Source organism: Struthio camelus, chromosome Z, assembly GCF_040807025.1.
Source record: "Struthio camelus isolate bStrCam1 chromosome Z, bStrCam1.hap1, whole genome shotgun sequence".
NCBI classification, from domain to species: domain Eukaryota; kingdom Metazoa; phylum Chordata; class Aves; order Struthioniformes; family Struthionidae; genus Struthio; species Struthio camelus.
This window is the reverse complement of record NC_090982.1, coordinates 44,698,873-44,720,212: the sequence shown is the minus strand read 5'-3', so window position 1 is coordinate 44,720,212 and position 21,340 is coordinate 44,698,873. Positions and strand designations below refer to the sequence as shown.

The 21,340-nt window shown below is 40.3% G+C and overlaps 1 protein-coding gene across 2 annotated transcripts in view; it reads left to right on the top strand.

The window, feature by feature from the left end:
- Positions 1-10,167: 10,167 nt before the first annotated feature.
- The window catches only part of LOC138064543 (adenomatous polyposis coli protein-like), a 103,903-nt gene continuing 92,730 nt past the window's right edge, over positions 10,168-21,340 (top strand). For both annotated transcript variants that reach the window (XM_068927561.1, XM_068927559.1), the window contains exon 1: positions 10,168-10,281. The gene's annotated coding sequence lies outside the window, so the exon portion shown is untranslated. The remainder of the gene's footprint in view (positions 10,282-21,340) is intronic.

Genomic DNA, 21,340 nt, shown 5'->3' with positions numbered 1-21,340 from the left:
TGTTTTTCCTTTGTGCGGATGTTTGCTGTATCATCATTAACAGTGAGACGGCAAAACAGAAGAAGAAAGTTATGATCTGATGACACCTTGATATATCTTATCGATACCAGCTGCCGTGCAGTTCAGTGATCAGGTTCAACTATGAAGGCACTCTCCTTTTACAGTCAAAAGATGAGATTGTGTTCTAACACCGGCCAATTCACTGAAGCTATCTGGTAAGTCAGGAAATACCTTTGCCTCATGACAGCTTTGCCCCTATCTTAAAAGAAAGTGGAAGCAGTCTGTAGAAATGCCCACTATAAAATTATGCAAACTTCCATAAAAAATGGAAATTTAACTTCCAGTGGCTATTTCACTTTGTCCCTTCCCAACTAGAAACCAAACAAACCCCTAAATCTCCTCTTCTCTCTCCTTCTGACAGAACGCGTTTGAAGATTTATCTTGGGTTTGACCTTTTACCTATCAACCTTTGTTGCTTATATGACTCTCCTTATTTGACGTTAACATCCCTCAAAAAATCTAGACAGTATTAACACCTGTGAATGTGAAATACTGGCTCAATTTTATGGTCTGGACTTAACATGCATGTCAGAACAGCTTTGTTTTTCAAGTAACTGATTGAGTAATAAGAATTATTACTTCAGCTGCTTGCAAGCATTTATTTGCTGAATCATGACTAGAAGTCCTGAAATTTATCTTACATAAAAATATGAAACACATGAAAGTATGGCACTAAAAATACACTTTATTTCTGTTCCAGTTGAGCAGAAATATCTTCTCTTCAGTGTATTAAAAATCTTATGTCATTCTTTCAAAATAGGTTTATGATGTACAGCTCTAGTGACATAGTGGGGATTTTGAAAGTTATCAATCACAGATGTTTATCATTGTCTTTTGTAAGGACTTTTCTATAATGATGAATTCAGTAATACTGATAGCTATAGGTTATCTCTAGCAAAACATTTAATAATCTTTTCTTAGAAAACTGATAATTCAACTGGCAACTGTTTGTCACGTAGGTGCTGGCACAGTTTTTTGGGCATGGCCTAATCTGAAACCATAAATTTTTCTCAAAACATATTTCTCAATTTTTAACATACGCCTGAGCGCGTGCCCCTGGGGGCGGTTTGGCTGCTGGGGCTGAGGACCACGGCAGGGCCAGTGCAGCTGGGGCTGCCCCCTGCCTGCTGGTGACCTGGGACCAAGTCAATGAAGGAAGCTTTGCTACTACACAAAACTTTTCACCAAGCTTTCACCAAGCTTATGAAGGAACATCTTGACTCTCTAACCATATATTTTTTCTCAGAATTTGCCACCTGTATGTGATGTAGTTATATTCATGGGGTTTTAGTTTAGGCGGTTTTCAAAGAGATAATGGTTATCACATCAGCACTGTAAAAACTGCTTACTACCAGTGGACGAGTAAGTAACAATAGACTTTTAGAAAGAAACAATACCTACTGTAGAGATGGTCATGCGTGTATATATATATATTTGATTTTGCCAATACTGATGCATTTGTTTAAATGGAGTTATATTTGACTTAGAGCTGGTAATTCAGGCCCCAGAGCCTTTTCTTTTGCAGAGAAACAGTAGCAGCATCTCAGATAAGGATAACATTACTGATAATACGCTGAGAGTAACAATCAGAAATGTGAAGGAAAGATGCCTTGATAAGGTCCAAGAATAAAATTTATGTATGTCCTTTACACAAAACCACCTACTTGTGTAGATGCTTGTGCAGCTTGCTAAAAGCATTTAAACGGTTTTATTTTATAATTTGCATTAATTTCTTGCATTACTGTATTGAATAAGTCCTGTCTCAGCATATGAGATAAGAATCATGCATTTTCATTTAAGAATATAAAAGTTGGACATTTAAGGCTAAGCTGGTCCTCTAGACTCCCTTTACGATCAGTGGAGTTAAACAGGTAACTCTAAAGGGTAATTTATCTTAAGTGGCTAAAATAAGCTAGAGGCGTTGCCCCCTGGGCTATCTTTGAGAAGACTTCAGATGCCTGAGACGAATCTCATGGTCCGAAACCATGCCGTAGCCAATCAGCACACTCTATTATCTGCTATATTTGCTTGAATTTCACATAAATTAAGTCTTAATATGAAATAATTATTATACTACATACTGGACTATAAGCATGCTGGGATGAAATATGAAGACTTTCATATATAACACCATATTCTGGAAAGCACTGAAAAGTATTTCTTTATTCCCCTCCTACAATTCCTATATTTTAAAACATTTTTCTCCCGAGAGAACTCTGAAAATGCTTGTATCAGCAGCGTTAGTTCATTTTTTCTAGATAACAACCATTTGAGAGGAAAAACATGTCGAGCCCACGCTACTGGAAGCTCTATTGTTTTTTCCCTGCTAAAGATCTTTGTAAGGAATCATACTTGATCATAAGAAAATTTGGGGAAGACAACAGAGATTTGCTTCACTTGGAACAATCCATAAAAATTTGTTTTGTAACAATGCTATTTTCACTGGGCTTATGGTTCACCTGAAATCCATGCTACTCTCGCTGTTTGAAGTAATGGATTACACCTGTACTTGGATGAAAAGACACCTGGCTGTATTTTTTCTAGTTTTGAAAATTACCACATCAGCAAATTCACGCACCTCTATTTTATGAGTTCAGTTTTAGTATATTTACTGTGTAAACTGCTTACCATTGTTATTTTTTCTATGCTTAAGTGTCATCACGCTGATGGTTTGGCTAGGTCCACAGAAGTTCCCAGTGGAATGTTAAGCAAACTGCCAGCTACCCGAGTCACAGTAAAGAAAACTGAGCTGAACGGCAAAATCTTTTAGAGCAACTACTGAAATAAAGCACACCTAAAGCTTTTCATGTAAGACATCCGTAAATAATTATGAAGATTTAACAATCCAACCTTGTATAATTCTTACTGAGGAAGTCACTTTTAAATGTTTATTTTTGACTGGACAAATCTTGCCAGAGATTATTATACATATTTGGTGTTTGACTTGGTTTTTCACTCCTTTTTTATGTTGTTCAGACAGAAAAAAATATAAAACAAGACTGAAGAATAATATATGTTTAGCAATACGTATCATTTTATCATATGTACGTGTTGCCTGCTTGTTATCCCCTTTTTTGGTGCTCCTGCAGCATGATACATGTTCTATCTCTTCTGATTCGAGTGGGAGCTCGAGGTATTTAAGCTCTATTACTGATCCTACTCTACATGCACAAAATAGATCATGATATTATCAGCCACTGACAACCATCCAGGGATAAACAGTCATACGAGTATTTTGATTCCTTATTAATAAGCTATGTGTGAAAAACTTACAATAATGAATGGCTCAAATAAAAAAGTATTTCATGAATAACATTATCGGAATAGGTAGCTTTTCCTACATAATGCTAATTTTAAAACCTTATTAGGAGCTAATGCTTTGATGATTAATATACTTTATTCCCTTGCTGTAAATGTTACGATGCTTTTCTTAAATCAACTACATTTTTTTAAATAAGCTACTGCCCACATTTCACAAAATACATTGATTTTTCACAGCTAGGCTTCCCCAGTCGATTCCGTAAAAAAACCGTCAGCACGTGTTTACATATCAATTTCTAGCCACAGGTATGAAGTTGGAAATGTATACGGAATAATAAGCTTTACTCAGAATAACTTTCTGGAAAAGAGGACACTCAAGGAAAAATGCCTCATTTTGTTGAAAATCTCATTGGTACAATACATAGCAAAATAAAAACTTTGGCGTTTCTTTGAGAGAAGAAACTCCACATCCTAGAAGTCATTAAGTAGTGTTGCGCTGAAGTGGTCTGAATCAGGACAGTTAGCCTCTAACGCCATGAAACGCTGGTTAAACAGCTGATCATTCACTACATTTCTTTCCAGGTATTTTCTTCTGTGTTAGGCAAATTTAGTCACTTCTCTAAAACAGACACCATCCTGTAGTCCTCACCTCCATGGCAGGGTGCCTTTCTTGCTTGCTTAGATGTCAAGGAGATGCTACTGTTATAATCACACAGCTACTGAAATACACTCTAGGATATACAAACTCCGTTTACACCTTGTTTTTTCTTCAGTAAAGTAGAGTCAACTTCTGTCTTGAAAAAAGTTTGCTAACATTTCTTCCCTGACTGTAATATTTTGGATAATATTTCTAACTTGGTCACTGCCTGTCTTTACTCACAACACAATTTTTGTTAATATGCATTTAGTAGCTTTGGCAACCACGTATAATTCTTCTGTTGATCATAGGCAATGTTTCTGATGTAAAAATTGCTTTCTAGTTCCCCCTCCCCAAAATCTGTCCCTTGTGTCCTGGCCTTTGGGAGCTACGGTAATCCAAGAAAGTAATTTCTGAAGCTTGCACTCTGACTCTGTCTCCTTGTCTTACTGCAGTTGTCTCCTCTTACTGTGAAGCAAGCACTGCATCAAAATCTTCTGGGCTTATAGATTTCAATGGGACAAGCACCTGAACTAAATTTAGTCTTTAGGATCTCTCTGCCCTTCTATCTCTCAGGTCAGATAGCAGCATTATTTAAGGATGCAGACATCTAAATTTCACAAGCACTCTTTTAGAAAGCTAAGGATTTTGGGTGCAAGTTCAGACCTCTTCAGCTATCTGGAATTGTATGTAACTCAAAATGACTCATTCTCTGGACTACACTCAAAGTAATTTTTCATAAATATTTAAGACCCGTGTCTCTTTTTTTCTTTCTCTCTTCAACTCTAGCACAGAAAACCTGGACATATTCCATGCAACTATCACTTTCCCTTAGACTGACAGGATAAATTTAATGCTATGATTCTAAAAATTAGGCGGCTTTAAGAGGACACCTCTATTTTTAATCCTTTAACCCTGAGATCAGTTTTCTTTTCTGGCTAACAGAAACTAACTAACTAACATCTACTGTTTTTTCCTTTGGTTTCCTTTAAATATGTGAACCTTAACATGAGCCAGGCAAACCACCAACAACTCAAAATATGATTCGTTGCTCCGGGTTCTCTGACCTAATTAATTGATGGATCCATGCTGGTTATTTAACAACATTAAAGTTTAGTTTAAAAACACAGTTCTAAATGCACCCCTAGGATTCTGGGGTTACATAATATCTAAATTCAGGACTATTTCTTTGGAAAAGCATCTTTTTTTTCCTTTGTTATAGTTTGGAACCCCAGGAGCGAAGTGTTGTGAGTTCTCATTTTCCCATTACTTTCTGTTGACTACAACTAACTCACAGTAGAAATCATTCAAACATTTTTCTAATTTTTACATTAACCTATAGAAATTTCACCTTTTTTCTGTGTTCCTTTGAATAAAATGACTTGATTCAGGAAATACAACACTAACTCTGAGATTCTTTGACAACTTATTTTAAGAGTTGTAAAATTATTTCTGCTTTCCTCTATAACAATATTATATATGTGATCAAAAAGAGGATGACTCTGCAGTGCTGGCACTGCATAGACACCTAATATCTACTTCCCTGAGAGGATTACTGTCTAAATAGACATGACAGGAGAAGGTTTTGAGGGCTAACCGTTCACAGAGAAGTGAAATGATTTGCTCAGTGTCACAGCAGAGTTCATGGGCAGAGACAGGAAGAGAATGTGAATTTCCTAAATCCCAGGTCAGTACTACAGCCACTGAAGTACACTGCCCCTTAAATAAGAACTATATAAGAGAAAAAAAAAAACCACCCAGCATATAAGTATCTAAATCTCACATACAACTTATTTTTAATATTCCATTGTCTAGCACAAGGCTAAGTGCATTGTGAGTGACATTTTAATATTAGACCATTAATTGCTTAAATCAAGCATAAAAAAGGAAAGTCCTCCTTGCTATGGGTCATTTGCCTTATAGGATTGGCAGTCCTTGAATAGAGAAGAATAGGCCATCAACAGCAGGAATCAGTAAAACCACTACCTAAATTTCTCTCTCTGTAGTTTTACATGTTGCGAGTCCTTTGGGCTGGCCTTTATTCTGCAAGGTAATTGTTGACAAAACGGCTCCTACAAGATGCTATTTTAAAATCAACTACATGGATTTCGCATCATAATACTGGGAACTGCCAATTGTGAGAAATGCTTTCCTGTGTAGAGCGTGGAGAATATAATTCTGCTTTGTAATACAGTTAACATCATTCCTAAATAATTTATTTTTCATGCATTTATGTAAAACCTGGACCAATAGGTTAGCAGCTTTTTAGGAAGAGCTGCCAAAATGCCCTTGGAACAACACTTCTGAAAATGGTCCATCTTCTAACAAACATCTGAAGATATGAAGTGATGGCTCTTCTTGGTGGGTAGTTACCCCAGAACAGGCTACAACTTTTCAGAATGCTATCTTCAGTATGATCAGCTTGTTCATTTGTCAGTCTAACTAATTAGTGGTACTGTCATTTTCCATCTCCCATTAGGTTTTTAAATCTGTTTCTGGCATATTGCTTTAAATTTGATGATTAAACTGTTCAGGCAAAAATTGACTTGTGTACCGGTCAAACACCTAGCAAAATGGAATTCTAATCTGATCTTGATCTGAAAGTGCTCTGAAAAACAAAACTATAAATACTAATAATCTTCAGATGAGCGACTGGCCAGCAGGCTGGAAAGAAAAGAAAGCACGCTATTTCAAAGGTATATTAAGAAACATGTTCCAGTCTGCTCTTTCTGTGCTACTTGGGTACACCATGCACACATTTTTGTCCTGGACTCCCCAACAGGCACACAGACAAACCCTATGTCCCCTTCCTGAAAGGGTAGGGGCAGCATGACAAGGAGCAATGGGAAGCAAAGGAGAGGTCAAATTCCTAGGGCAAATTCCTGCTAATTTCAAATAGCACATGCTTCCTTACGGCACAATTTAGAGCAATTATGGCCAGGTCTCTTGAGAATCATAACTAGTTATTGTTTTTCCACCTCTTTTGTATTCCTTTATTTTGTACAAGGCAGATTAGCTCAAGAGTCTGATACAGTGACTTGCTGTCCCTTTCATGGAGGCAGATGGTGTATCAGCCAAAGTTACTTTCTTCCCTAGCAATACAGCAGGTGTTCAGCCACAGGGGCCAGGGAGGAGCTATAGCTGGAACAGCCCAGCAGCTGCTGCTTGACATGCTCTCAGAATACCTCAGAGCCCATCAGCCTCACTGCCAGGACAGATACTCTCTCTATTTTCTTCCTGTGGAGATAGGCCTGATTCTAGCACTTCACCCCAACAATCATACGGTGTAGCTCATAGTTAAATCCATCCGATTATCTTATTTACCTATAGGGCCCTCAAGGAACCAAGGGACCGCAAATAGCATACCACTATTGCTGTTGATTCATTTTCCTAAAATTGTTTTGATCTACCTTTTTTATGATTTCTTTGATTTTCTTTTTAGGTTTTCTTTGATTTATTGTCTTTCTTTCTTTTATGATTTCTTTATGATTTCTTTTTTATGATTTCTTTCTTCTTTTTCTTTCTTTCCCACTTTGGAAAATAATAAATATGAAAATAATTAAAAAAAATGCTACCTTAATATCCTTCTTATGTTTTCAGTCTTCCTGAATGAGGTACAGTTTAAGATTAATTCCCTTTTAACAGTAGTTACTCTAATTGTTAGAACTCTCCACCTGACACACAAATGCAATTTATTTGAAAACAGACTCTCATAAACCGGACTTAAAAAATGTTGAAAGTTCCTCTCGTTTCATGAAGAGGAAGGTTACTTCATGCTTTTCTAGACGTTTACAATTGTTTTTATTCAGATTGTCACACAATGAGACACTCCTTGATTTATTCCCAGCTCCTCAGAAAAATAATTTATGTTTGTCATCATCTAGCTTTTAGGCAAGGGACTCTAAGGGGGACTGAACTTACAAAAACATGTACCAAGAAGTATTGCCTTTCCAACATTCAGTCTGACACCTCATTTGCTTAGATAAAATATACATTTGGAGCAGCTAACACTGGTTCACTAAGCTAATTTTCATTATATGAGTTCACACAGTAGCATCAGCTCACATGTAGTTAGTTATTCATGATCATGGTTTATAGGATACAATTTTATGGCCCTTGAAATGGAAAAGTAGAAATCAGAACACAGCAGTGATGGAAACTGCAGCTAAAAATGAGTTATCTCCCAGGTATGAAATGATTTTTCTTTATTTTTAGAAGCATCAGAGTATACGTTTTTATTACTGTTGTGTATAATCTTATATGTAACCCTCATAGTTGACTCACTTTATTGTAAAAAGAAGGTAAAAACTAGTAATATTTACCAATAAAAATGAAATGTTACTAAGTTAATTGTGCTGAACTGTGTATAACTGTTGCTTAGTGTATTTAATTCCAATGATATTAATCCTGGAAATAACTTCATTAGTAAAATAAACAATGCAAACAATACCTAAACATAAAATGCACAGGCTCAACTACTCATCAGCACAAAACCACTTCCAGTTTCACAGGGGGCTGTGACAGTCTAGTATTACCTCTGATTATGGGCTCTGAAGAGGAGTGCGAATGGGCTTAGGAAGGTGATTTCTTTGATCCTAATGAGGGGGCAGAGCTTGCCCAGGCCCATATAAGGAGAACAGAAAGCCTGTAAAACGCGGCAGGTCAAATCTAAACAGGAAATGTTTGGGCTAAACACGGTCAGGGCTAAAAAAGAATTCGAAGAGCACCTTGCAAAGGATGCTCAAACTGGCAGTAAAAAGGTCTTTAAATACATCAAAAGCCAGAAGGTAGTTAGGAAATCGGTGAGACTGCTAGTGACAAAGGTCTAAGGGGGCGGGGGGGGGCTCAAGGATGTCAAAGCTATAGCACAGAGGCTCAAAGAATTGTCTGCATTAGACTGCGGCTGGGGATGCTGGGGAGAGTCCCAACCCTACATCTGTTTCCCAATGAGAAGGTCAGAGGCATCAGATCAGTTTGAAGTAACTTTATAGGAAGTATAACCCCAACAGGCAAGTTATCAGGACCTGGTGGCGTTCAGCCAAAAGCGATGAAGGACCTTGGTATCAAACCGCAGACCTGCTGGCCATTGTGCATAACCCATTGTTAGCAGTGGACTGGAGCTAACAAGTTACCAGAGCACCTCTGCCCACCCAGGGCCTGCTGGAGCGGACCATGGGAGGCAGAGACCCGAGGGGCTGGTTTTCACTTGCAGTAAAGGTGTAGGGTTTATTATAAAGATCCCTGACCACGTGGATAAACACAGACTGATCGGCAAGAGCGTCTCTCTTCTGTGAAGGGGAACTGTCTCACTGACCTGCTGGCCTGACCGCTGCAGGAGGGTAACAATACACACGTGGAGAAAGCACTCTCAACTTTTGCCCTCAGCTGCCATACCTCGTTGCGTGCATCTCTTTCTGCCAGGGCGAGTGGCCTTTCTGCAGCCTGTCTTTTCTCTCCCTGACCGTACTTATTCTCCAAACCACGACAGGCGACCCTTCAGGGACTACATCTGTTTGGCAGCTATTATTCGAGCCGTGTTTCAGGCTCTCGCCGTCCGCCGGCTTTGCCCTATCAAAACAGCCCGCCCTGTCCCGCTCCAGGTCTCCGTGCGAGGGAAAACAGAAAGAGCCCGCAGCGCTCAGCGCCCGCTCCAGCCCGGCGCCGCGGCAGCCACCGCGAAGGCGGCGGTTGGCGGGTAACGGCCACTCCACACACACCACCCCCCCTCCCCCCGCCACCGCCCCGCCCCGCCCCGCCCCGTGTGGCAGGTGTGCGCCAAGCGGAGGGGGCGGAGGAGCTCCCGCCCTCGCGCATGCGCGCCGCCGCCACCGCCGCCGACGCGCGCGGGTTCCTGTACCTCCGCCGCCGCGGCCGGGATTCCCTGGGCTGCGCCTGCGCGCTCCCCTCTCCCCCTCGGGCAAGATGGCGGCGGGGAGATTCGTCCGGGGAAGCGAGTGAGGGGGGCGGTTGGGGGCCGGGCTCGCCGGCGAGAGACCCCCGGCGTCCGCGGCCGGGCGCGCTTGCGGGAGGCGGGCGCTGAGCCGGCGGAGGAGCTGGGCAGGAGGCCGGGGCTGCCCCGGAGCCCGCTGGCAGGATGAGGAGCTGGGCAGACGGGACGGGGGCCGGCCCTCGCCGGTGAGCGGGGCGAGCGGCCGCCGGGCCCGCGCCCCGTATGCGCGCCCGGCCCCGCCGGCTGCCCCTTCGCGCCGCCCCGGGGGGCGCCGCCCTGGGCTCCGCGGGCCGGCAGCGGCGGGAGGCGCCCGAGGAGTCGCGGCGGCGGCAGCGGCAGCAGCGCTGGCGGGCGGGGAGAGCGCGGCAGGCAGGTGAGTGCCCGTGGGCGGGGGTGGCGGCCCCGGGGGCGCCGAGCTGCGGGTGGGGGCCGGGGCGGCGGCGTGGCCCGGCCCGGCGTGGGCTCGCGTGTGCCCGCGGCCGGTGTCCGTGCCGCCTGGGCGGGCTGTCCTCCCCCCCTCCGCGGCCAGGGCGGTCTCCCGCGGGCGCTGCCCCTCGCGCGGCGGGAGCTCCCTCTGGTAGGTGTCGCTCGCGTAATGGCAGAGCTCTCGGGGGCTTTTGGCGGTGGCGTGACGCGCTCTGGCTTCGGTGGTTTTGTGCTCCAAAATCTGGCCAAGCGTCTTGCGGTATCTGCTAGCTGAGATGCTGCAGTAGTAGCAAGGCCCCGGCGGCTCGCTCTCGTGAAGAGCTCAGGTCTCCTCTTCTGTGAAAAGGAATTTAAAAGTCGAGTCCTTCACCTGCAAAACCTTCCTCTGGCAGCTGGTTAGGCTTTGACTTCAAAACTCGCTGTCAGTAGGCGTTATGTACTTCTGTTATGTTTCCTCTGTAACTTGTTGCAGCGAGGGGTGGATCCGTACAGGTCTGTCTGACTACGGCCCCAGTGCCTCCTGAGGTCATTGTAGCCTCTGCTGCTGTTCGTAGCTGCGGAAGTGATTGAACGTAAAGCAAAATAGTTCAGACTTCTGTAAACGTCGGTTTTGTTGTAGAACTACAGAAGACGGAAGAAGCAAAGATGCAAGTGTACTAAACTACATAACTAATCGGTTTGTGTCTCTGTCCCTGTCCTCTCCCCCGATAATTGCTATAAACTATATGATAGTAGTACTCTGTAAAAGTGGGAAGGCAGGCCTTTCAGTAAAGCTGTCATAGAACCTTTTAACTTTCCTGAAAATAAAGTGAAATTCTGCAGAAGCTAATTTCAGGTACTTGCTTCTACCAACTGCTAATCAACAAGAGAAGACTTCTGTGCTCCGAAAGAAAAGCACAGATTTGAAAACTTTGTTTCAGGAGGTAACGTCCCAGTTGATAGCCTACCGAAATGCTGTCTGTTCCTGCTAGCGGTAGGACTAGTGCAAGAGTTAATTAAGATTATGCCACTCTAATTGAAATGACAAAGAGCTTTTTTTCCTATTGTCTTCAGGTGCTGTAATCTTACATTTTTAAACTGGGTTCGGCAAAAATTGTGTGCCCAGTGGTTTCATCCAATCCTAAGCACTCAAGAAATATTAGACTTGTTAAAGTGAGTGCCTTGAGGTCATTGTTATGCTTCAATTTCCTTGATATGTTTCTTTTCCTCTAGTTATGATAAAGACTGTTTATAGAATAGTTCTGCCCAATGAAAAAGACCTTGCAATTACAAGTACTTGCTCTCCTTGGACGTTTTAGGTTCCAAAATAATTATATTTTGCCAAATTATACATTTGTATTTATACTTACTGGTATAAAGAAAAAACCAGATAACTCAGGCAATCCAAATGGTGGTATAATCTATGAAATATTTTTAGTTTTGCCCTTAGTGTTTGAGATAGCAGGTTAGTACACAAAATGTTTTCTGAATAGTGCAGAAGCAAACACTGTTGTGCATAAGAACATGTTTTAGCAAATGTAACGAAATATGTACTCAAGTATGTGAAGTGTTGATACCTAGACATCTGTTGTAGAAAACGTGAAGTAACTAACATTGCAATTGCAGCTTCTTTGGAATATCAAATTGTAAAACCCTCAACAGCACGCTCTGCTACTGTGCACGCAAAGTTTCAGATACTGTTTTGGTCAGCTTTTGTTTTTAACTAATAACTCTTAGCCCCAGTGCACACCTGTATTTTGAGTTTGCAGAACCTTCTGGGTGCTTTAAAAAATATGTTTCTGTGTATATGTTTTTGCTCTCCTAACTTTTAGATTATTTCTGGAACTTTCTTATAGCTAGATAATCTTTTGGGTAAGGGAATTATGTCCTTCCATGATCACATTTAATACTAAACATTAGCATATTTCATAATAAAACTTTCTTAATACTGTGATGATCAAATGGGAAAAAGTTAGATTTGGCTAAGTCGGTTTTGGCTAGATTTTGAAAATTCTGACCTTGATTAAAAAAACACAATAGTTTGGATTTTTTTTTATAGTTGTTAACTTTTCCTGTTTGTTTCAAGCAGCTCAGTAGTGATAAATAAAATTAATAATATTATTGTTAAATATGTGCTTTTTGAAGTATTTTATGTGTAGCAAGTTGTTCTGAAGTATCATGAATGTTATGTGAGAGCATAGAATTGGTTCAGGATGTGGGGCATGTTATCATTTTTTGCTTTCAAACTTTGCTATAGAAGTTATTTCATGGTGCTATGCAGTAGAAATTCACGAATTTCAGGATTTTCTCTCACTACATTTGAAACTCAGTGAGAGAGTCTACTTTTTATTGTGGTTAGGCCTCAGAATATTCTCCTTCAAATTGTCTCCATTGAATCTGGACAGTGGAAAGCAATGCATCATCGTCTTTTCTTTGTATCGGGTTACCATTTTTCACGGGGTGATTTTTAGTAACTTGTATGACAGTGATGGAACGAACAATGAATGAATGCACTGAAACCAGGCAGCTAGAGAGCTTGAGGAGCAAAACATACACCACTAACTTTTCCCATTTTAATGAGAATGTCAGTGCTGTGAATGATAAAAGGGTCTTATAGGATTATTGTTTTAAGTTTAGTTTTTAAGGAAGTCTCCATTGTAGGCTTTAAAAAGCAGCCTGACTGTACTAAATAAATATACAAGGGCTCTGCTTGGCAGTAGCCATCCCATTGTTAAAACTGATCTTTAGATGGATCTTCCAGTAGTTTGCTTTTCAAATTCACATTATCTTCATCAGACAAGGTTCCATTTATTAGCAACATTAGCAAAGCAAAAGCACTTCTACTGTAAGCTCTCAGCTTTGACTCCTCCTATTTGCATACCAAAACACTGGAAGTTCTGCTGGGTTTTTGATCTGAATTGACTTGGGTTATGATTGTAAGTACCAGTTTGCTAAAATAGTATTAAAATAATCTGTGGCAGTGATTTCGACAGTAGCTGATGCTGTGCTGTTACAGAACTTTATTTTGATTATTGTATGATAATCATTTATTTTTAAAAAGCTTGTGTCTTGTTGCATCAGGTGTAGCTGGAGGATGAAGCCCCTGTGCGGTAAGCATTCACTTAAAATGTCAGAAGGTGATGTTGAGTGGACTTGCTGTTTTTCATTAAGGCTTATGGGAGAGGCAGTTGGGAAGAAAAATTAAAATGAGTAAGAAATGCCAGCTTGGTTTCACTGTCTGCACGTGCTGTTATAGCTGTACTTTTGGACATAATCACAAGGCTAATCTATGCTAATTTGTAAAAGATTAATAGGACAGTAAAAGATTAATAGGCTTCCACAAGTATGTTCCTTTGTGTCTATTAGATGGTGATTGATTAGTACTAGTTATCACTAGTGGAAATAAAATTTTAAAAATATGAACGCTGTCAGACTGAAGAGAATGTATTTTGCCCTTACCTTGAGGAGTAAAATTCAGCAAGCAAGAACGTCTTTTTAGTTAGTCAATACAGTTGTGTTAGAGCACAAATAGTATGACTCTTCTGTAGAAATGGTGAACTAAAAAAAAAAAATTAAAATTTAAGGATTAGTAGCATTTTGAAGCCTCTTTTGCAACTGTGAAGCTATTCTTTAGAGATGCAGCTTACTCACAAACTGATAGAACTATTAATCTCTGATAGAAGAACAGACTTTTAATTAAGTAGACTTCATAATTCAGCATAAAAATTTAGACTTATGTGAAATAATATGATGATACTTCTCTTAAGACTGTGATTTTTATGAGCTCTTTATTCTTGTTCTGTAGTAGAACTGGCTGAAGAGCAGAGCTCCAAGGGTTGCGATCAGTGGCGCAGGCTAGTTGGAGGCCTGTAGCTAGCGGTGTCCCCCAGGGGCCAGTCCTGGGTCCAGTCTTGTTCAATGTATTCGTCGATGACCTGGAGGAAGGCACAGAGTGCACCCTCAGCAAGTTTGTTGATGATGCTAAACTGGGAGGAATGGCTGATACCCCAGAGGGCTGTGCTGCCATTCAGAGGGACCTGGACAGACTGGGCAGAGGGGAACCTCATGAAGTTCACAAAGGCAAGTGCAGGGTCCTGCACCTAGGGAGGAAGAACCCCAGGCACCAGTACAGGCTGGGGGTTGACCTGCTGGCAAGCAGCTCTGCAGAGAAGGACCTGGGAGTGCTGGGGGACAAGAAGTTAACTGTGGCCAAGAAGGCCAATGGTCTCCTGGGGTGCTGCATTAGGCAGAGTGTTGCCAGCAGGTGGAGGGAGGTGATCCTGCCCCTCTTCTCAGCCCTGGGGAGGCCTCACCTGGAGTACTGGGTCCAATTCTGGGCTCCCCAGTACAAGAGAGACATGGCACTACTGGAGAGAGTCCAGCAGAGGGCTACAAAGATGATGAAGGGACTGGAGCACCTCTCCTCTGAAGAAAGGCTGAGAGAGCTGGGCCTGTTCAGTCTGGAGAAGAGAAGACTGAGAGGCGATCTCATCAACGTGTATAAGTATCTGAAGGGGGGGGGTGTCAAGAGGATGGGGCCAGACTCTTCTCCATGATGTCGAGCGATAGGACGAGAGGCAACGGGCGCAAGCTGAAGCGCAGGAAGGTCTGTCTGAGCATGAAGAAAAACTTTTCTACTGTGAGGGTGACCGAGTGAGGTTATGGAGTCCCCGTCCTTGGGAGATATTCAAAAGCCATCTGGACGCAATCCTGGGAAATATGCTCTAACTGATCCTGCTCTAGCAGGGACATTGGACTAGATCTCTAAACATCCCTTCCAACCTTAACCATTCAGTTATTCTCTGAACTCTGCTGACCCACCCACCACTTAAAGCTTTGTGTGGAAGCTGCACACTTTTTCTGGAAATCAGATCCGAATAAAAAGTTTTCCTATTCATGCAGTTAATGCTATGAGCGTCACTTGCTTTAAATAGATTCTGAGAGATGCTGAGTCGTACAAAACTGAATTTGGCTGTTAGTAGACTGGCCTTTTTGCAGCAACTGGCACGCGGGGAGAACTGGAAGGAAACTAGAACTTCTCATTGTTGTGTGACAGGAGTGCAAAGAAATTGTGAAAGCATAAATTGTGTGAGCTGACTCTCCTTTTATTGATGAAAAAAGTTCTCAGGATCACTTGAGCTTTTTCTCCTCTCTGAAACCCCTGCTATGGTGATCTTACATAGCTGTTGTTCTTCCACTTAAAGGGTGCTAGCAAAGAATCTGCTCAGAACAAAGCAATGTTATTCCTATATAGCATCATAGTTTTATATGTATATTACATAGAAATCCCAAGCTTCTATATGTAAATTTTATATAAATAGCTAGTTATAATCTCACACATGCCTACTGTCATTGCTCTTTCACTTCAAGCTAAGTCACCATATATTAAGAATTGCATGACTTTTTGTGCTTGGCTGCTGTTTCTTGGAATAAGATTTTCAGATTTTTTTATATTGCTATACTGTAAATTGAATTCAGTTGGTCAATGACGAGCATTTCCCTCCGGCCCCCTCTGGTTTGTGTTGTTACAGGTTCTACTAGAGTTTGCCTTTGGATTGTAAACTTCCTATTTAGGTAGTGAGATGCTTTTCATCTAATAAAGTTACTTGAATGCCTGAATAAACATGTCAGGATAGGACTTAGAGCTGTTACTGTATACCCTGAAACAGTTTCCTCTTCCTTGTTTTGGTTTGTCTCTTGTGACTTTCATTATATAGGAGTGTTTTTCTTAACTGATTTTTGGCAACAGAAAGATAAATATTGATAGAAATAAAAATATGGCATGGACTGGGGATCTCTGGTTATGTAAACAAAAACTGAGGTTCGAGCATGGTGCTGAAAATCAGAAGTACTGTAAGCTTAAACATATCCCTGTGGTTCTAGTGGAAATGACCCATGAGGCTTGTCTTTTTCCCTAGAAATTGTAGGCTATTAAGAAAAACAAGAAAATGTAGTATGTAAGAGGCAAATTTTTTTTGTCAGAAATGTTGCAAAGAGTGTTTCTTGCATTGGGATTTTTATAACTAATTTTTTTTTGTACCAGTCTTCATAATAGATTTGTGATGTTCTCTGTGTAGGATAGCTGATATTCGTTCTCTGACAGTTGTAACTCCAGTTTTCCTGTTTGTATAGGTAGCTGTTACTGCACTGTGGTTCTTGCTTGCAATGTCTTTATCTTGCAGCTGATCTGTGTTCTCAGAGAACTGATTGATTTGCCAAGCTTGTGCTGTTTCTGGGTAGTGTTACTTTTCGTGCCAGTTGTGCCTGGATTTGAGGAAGAATATATGGAAAGCTCTTGATGGTAAAAGCGTAGTTATATGTGGTAATTAACAGAAACAAAGGGGTGTACTGCAGAACCATTTATACTGAGAAATTGAGGGGGCATATACAGCTATACTTACATATTTTTATTTTTTGGTGGGATTAGTTATTTCTTGTTTGTGTGGGTAGACCTGAAGATCAAATTTATCCATACGGTGTTTGGGGTGTGGAGATGAGGTAGGGGGAAAAAAAAGCAATAGTATATGCTGTTATAAAAGGACCACATACTGAAATGGATCTGTTCACATGCAGGGAATTGAATAATCATTTCTTTCATAGGTCTTCAGTAGTATTTTTATGTATAGATAAACATAAACACATACACACAGTTTACATACTAAATGCAATTTCTGGATATTCTGTATTGTGTAATAAACGCTAATGCACCTTTCTTCGAATATGTGTGAGGGGATTTGGAAGATGTCTTGGGAAATAAATTTATCGTGTTGATCTCACTTAGTTGCTTTGGAATTTAGTAGTTTGGAGAGCAGACTCTTACAGTTGGTGGTGGTTGTTGTTGTTTTTAAACAAAACCTACTTCAGACATGGTAACAGTACTGTCCTGGACTGTAGTAACCGACTTATTCTAGGAATGAAGCTTTTCTGAGGGCTGTAGCGTAAGAATTGGAGCAGGCAGGTTCATGTAGTACCATTACCAATCGTGTGACTTGTTACCCTAATGGATGTTTTAATGATTATGACTTCTAGTAGTGTGGTGTAAGAGCTTTTGTTTTTATTTGAAAGATAGTTGCTGTTAGGCTGCCTGAAATGTAGAAAATGTTTCTATATTTCGAAAAAAATTTCTAGCACCAAAAAGATATAACTTCTCTGATTTATTTAATAATACAATCCATTCTTTGCTGACTACTGTTGAACCATCTGGAAAAGGGGATATTAGAAAGTGTGACTTTATTTTATTTTTTTTAATTGCAGTAGTGTTAATTGGCACTATTGTCAGACAATGGTTACCTCTATTGCTTTGTGTGTAATATAACATCCTTTGGAATAGGGTAGGAGTCATCAAACTGTAAAACAAGACAGCTTTTGAAGATGGAGCAAAGTAGATTGTTCAAAAAAGTTCGTAATCTTCTGTTATTGCATCTTGTGTTTATAGTATCTGAGTAAACACACTAAGTGAATTCATCAGTGGTTGCTTGTTGGAGGCTGGTCGTAGTAGGGCTGTCTTAACAGATTTAAATTCCCATGTGAGCCTTGCACAGAATTTCCGCTTTGCCTCAAACTGCTGACATCACCCTAGACTACTGTCTTACTTGTCTTGGTTTTGCTAATCAGAATAAATATCATGTTTCTGTACTTACTTGTTTTCAAATCACTGTCTATTTTCAAAACGCATCTCGTATAATTGAAAAATTCCTTACAAAGTCTTTTGGTCTTCACATTGGTGTTGATGGCTGCAAAGAGAGTGGCTGTCACAACTTTGAATCGCTAGTAGTTGCAGACAGGTCAGTAAAAATCAGGTGCAGTTCAGCTAATTTCTAGAATTCTAGCAGGCTTGTTCTTAGGACCAGCAGTTTGGCATGCTTTCATTTGTGAACTTTCTGTGCAAGTAAATGCTGACTTCGGGTTCCCGAAGCTTTGAAACGTTCTGTCAGGAGTTTGCTTAGTGCCTTGAAAGGGCCTAAGGAAGTGGGTGACCTTCCCAGAACTCTTGCCTATTCAGTAGAAAATACCTTTCCTGTAGCTGACCTAGCATTTGCCCTGAACCTTACGGTATTGTGTTGCGACCTGCTTGTTTTATTGAAAATTTTGGCCATTTCATCATTCTGCTGTTTGATAAAATCTTCAAATAGCTAAGGCAGCACTTTACTTTTATGAGACGGTGAAGACTACTTTCATTCTGAAAGAGCGGTTCAGATTTTATTGGTACTGATGCAGTGCCTTTCCAGCTTAAAGCTTGCTGGAAGGAAGGAGTGTCACTTCTGCTCATGTTTAGGACTTCCTAGAGTAGAAAATTCCCATTTATGATGTGTAAAGCATATAGGTCATAAAGGGATAAATAGCTATGATTCTCTCGCTCTCTTTTTTTTTTTTTAAACTATAGTAAAAGGGATGTAAGACTGAACTTGTGTTGAACCCAGAACTTTTGTGTTTTGTTTTCTTTGCTTGTTTGTTTTTTAAGACTTCATCTATGTTTTTTGTGGAAAAAAACAGATTCAGGTATTTGAGTTGGACATTCCACAAAAGGAGCACTGAGCTTGCCCTGGATAATGGGATTTTTTGAGCTAAATGCCTGCCTTGTCTCACTGTGATTGTTTGCAACTTCTGTATTTTCTGCCCAGAAAGAACTGTATACAAGATCTCTGCTCCCTTTGAAAATCCAAGGGCTCCAGTCCAAAACTTGCAAATCCAAGGGCTCGTGTTAAATATCCTTGATTGTTCCATATTAATCATTTAGGACTTGGATGTGGAAAGAGTTTGGGGAAAGGTGTTGCCTGTCAGCAGGCGCTATACACTGGAATCTAGACCCAGCAGAAAAAATAATGCTGATTATGTTAGGTTTGTGGGGTGTGTGTGTGTTTTTGTTGGGTGTGTGTGGGTTTTTTTTGTGTGTTTTTTTTTTTTTTTACTTTTGGCATCAACAACTTCAGTGTCAGCAATTCTGAGGTGAAAAGCTTCAGTGCCAGTAACCTTGACAATATAATTGGCACCTATCACTGCCAAGAAGATTGTGTCAGTGGGCAACGTTGAGATAAATGAGACTCCGAGGTTAGCAGAATCTGCTCTGTGGCCATATTCCTTCCACGTTGTTGGTTTTTAACACAAAGCTAAACTGAATGTTTTTTTCATTACAAAATGTAGCAAAAATCCCCCAAAGCTTGTTTGCAGACTTAATTTATTTTTTATCAATAGCGGGATTAAGCACAGCTTTGAATACTTCCCAATTTCCTTATAGATCCAATTTTTAATTTTCTTAGTATCAGTCTTCCTCCTCCGCATTTCAGCAGAATTACTGTATTTGTAATTTGTCCCCAGTGTCCAGATTGTTCAACTACAAGCACTTCATTGTATAGGACTCTAATTTTAGCCAAGTCTAGCAGAGTAGTGACTCAAACTTCTGTAGTATTCCAGTTTCCACAAGAGTAGGAAAAAACCCACAGAGTAGAGTTCCTGCACTTTGCTCTAGCATTTTTCTGCATTTTGCATGTTCTTGTTGTTGTTTCAGTGAAAACCACAGATCTAAGTTAAAAATACAAGCTGAAAAAGGACGTTAACGAATGTAATTTTTTTCCATTGGTTCTGTATATAGGTTATTTGTTTATAAATACTGTTATGTATGTTTGTGACTTTTTAAAATTCCATGTACTGAATATGGGCCACGGTTAAAACGCTGAAACGTGGTAATGGTACTGAGTTTACATGTGTAGATCTCTAAATGTGATTCAGAATAACCCCCAGAAAGGTTTAAGGTCTGGACTCAGCTGGGACTCGATGAAACAATTTGTTTGATCAAATCTTTTTTCATTTGGCTGTCAGTCTGCTGTAATTGCATCCACGGTGTCAAGAAGCACAGGGTATGCCAGTTCATAAATGAATGTGGTTATGTTTTTGTCTTATTTAGATTACTGTTACTAGCTTAATGTGTACACGGTAGAACTGTACGCTTGTGTTCATTTAGATGCTCTTCACTGTTATGTTAATGCTTGCCAGTGCAATCCGATAGCCAGAAAGTTATGAGACTTATTAGTTAATATAAGGCTAATGGTATGTTTAAATTGATGTGGAATTAGGTCTCTGACAAAAGGTTTAGATGCCAGTCCAAGTGATGGCTTCCTAATTAAATGTCTAAATGTCATTGCTAAGACTTTGAGAACTAGACTTAATTTATAAAGCGTTTTCCAAAAAATGTTTCAAGTACATGAAGCTGAAAAGAATGAATTGAATGGAGAAAAGGAGTCCTTGTCCTCCTCTCAAACCAGTGGATTTGTGTGTTGCTTTATTTGCATGAAAAAGTAGGTTTCTGTACTTGACTGTCTTTAAACTGTTCCAAATCTCTGTCTGACTAGTGAGCAAAATGTGCAGCCATTTTCTTTACGACTGAAAGGGTGCCTAAAATGATCTAAAGGTACTGAAGATTCCAGGTGACAGTCCAGTACGCATGCAGCAATAAAGATCTGAAACCAGTTGTAACGACAGAGCGTGGTTGTAATTTGCTATACTATTTTATGTTTTAGAATGTTTTAACTTCACAGAATGATGGAAAAGCAACTTACTTCAACGTGTTGGCTACCATGGCTAAGCTTTGCATTTGGTCTCTGCTAATGCATTAATTTTTGCCTTTAAAATTTTCTTTTCTAAATATAGGTAGTATAGGAATGTTGGAATTTCTTTGCTCTATCGCAGTTTGTATTGCCTGAAAATTTTCTAACTTGTGACTTTTTAAGGGGCAGAGTTTTTTTTATGGACTCTAGCAATGGTCATTGTGGGCAATTTGCCACCTAGTTCATTGTTTGAAGGAGAATTGTCCATTTTATTCAGTTCACATTTTGTTTGTAAACATGCATGGCTAGTGCTCTTTATCGTTCTTGCTTCTTTACTGTGTTCCCTAAGTTGTTATATAATTACATTGTGGGAATTCTAGAAACCCATTAAGCATCAGAATCGCTTTGTGTTGGGCAAACCTCAAATCCATAAAAAGACACGATTCCTGTACTGAAGCAATTACGCTGCTCCTAGCCTGCAATGTA